Source organism: Kryptolebias marmoratus, linkage group LG20, assembly GCF_001649575.2.
Source record: "Kryptolebias marmoratus isolate JLee-2015 linkage group LG20, ASM164957v2, whole genome shotgun sequence".
NCBI classification, from domain to species: domain Eukaryota; kingdom Metazoa; phylum Chordata; class Actinopteri; order Cyprinodontiformes; family Rivulidae; genus Kryptolebias; species Kryptolebias marmoratus.
This window is the reverse complement of record NC_051449.1, coordinates 16,024,480-16,025,855: the sequence shown is the minus strand read 5'-3', so window position 1 is coordinate 16,025,855 and position 1,376 is coordinate 16,024,480. Positions and strand designations below refer to the sequence as shown.

At 39.5% G+C, this 1,376-nt stretch overlaps 1 long non-coding RNA gene across 1 annotated transcript in view; it reads left to right on the top strand.

Moving 5' to 3' along the window:
* Nucleotides 1-1,122, top strand: part of LOC112450666 — a 4,839-nt gene extending 3,717 nt beyond the window's left edge. Inside the window, exons 2-3 of the long non-coding RNA XR_003039347.1 lie at nt 406-548; nt 1,059-1,122. This is a non-coding gene — a long non-coding RNA (uncharacterized LOC112450666). The remainder of the gene's footprint in view (nt 1-405; nt 549-1,058) is intronic.
* Nucleotides 1,123-1,376: the final 254 nt, after the last annotated feature.

Below are 1,376 nucleotides of genomic sequence, written 5' to 3'. Positions count from 1 at the left end.
GAATTTGAGATTTTCATTTGTTGTCATTTGTAATCATCAAAATTAAACGAAATAAACATTTGAAATATATGAGTTTGTATGTAATGTATGAATATAATATACAAGTTTCACTTTTTAAATGGAATTACTGAAATCAATCTACTTTTTCATGATGTTCTAATTTTATGACCAGCACCTGTATTTTACTGCTGCTGGAACAGTTTCTTCAGCCGAGTAATTTGAACATTTATCATCTGCAAACCTAGATTTTTGGGACTGTTTTTGGCACAAAGACTCCGGTCCTATGTTTTTGCTTATTTTATATGTGTATAAAAATTTTTACCTGTGGGATAAAAGTCAAGCTTAGTAGTAAAAACAACTAAAGGGTATAAAAAGTTAATTTCTTGATGGATTGTGTTTTTCCAGGTTTTCTTTTTTCTGGTTAATTTGGACAGCTGTTGTAAGCAGGAGAAGACAGAAGTAATCCCACCAACATGTCCTCCATGGGGGAAGCTGAGTCTGGGGACTCTGGAGTGGGTCTGCCCATAACTGGGGCCGAGCTTGGAGAGGTAGTTATGAAGTTCAATGGTGGCAGGGCTCTGAGAGTGGATGTGATCCACCCTGAGTTCCTCAAGGCTCTGGATGTTGCTGGGCTGTCTTGGTTGACACGCCTTTGCAACATAGTGTGGACATAAGGGGCAGTGGCACTGGATTGGCAGACTGGAGGTTCCCCTTTTAAACAAGGGGGACCAGATGGTGTGTTCCAATTGTAGGGGAATCACACTCCTCAGCCTCCCTGGTAAGGTCTATTCAGTGGTGGTGAAGAAGAGAGTCCAGTCGTTTGTTAAATCTCAGATTCAGGAGGAACACTAGACAAGTTCTTTACCCTCGCTAGGGTCCTCAAAGTTTCTAAGTTTGCCTAACCAGTCTATGCCTTGAAATATTGGAAGAGGTGGATGTGGAGGAAGATGTCTTCCCTGCTCAAGCTGCTGCCCTCACAACCCAACTTCAGAATAATTGGCAGATACTGCATGGATGAATAGATCACACTAATGTGTTTTTTTGTTTGTTTTTTTCAGCAAAACTACACAGGAACTGCAGTGAAAATAAAGCATGAAGTTGCCCCCTGGTTTAACATTTTCTCTATACTTTTCAAGTGAATATGTGTATTCCCCTGTTTCATAAGATTCATGGTAAATAATAATTTAATACAAAATAATCAGGTAGTCATCTGGCCACGACCCAGGTTTAGACTGTTATTGTTGTTTATACTGTTGCAGCAGTATCTTATGAAAAAAAAAAATTCTGTCCGCCTTGGCCTTTCAATGGTGTGTGACAATGATAGCAGGAGTAATCTCTGCCAACTTTTTGCAAATATCCTTTGTAGTTCAGCAGAC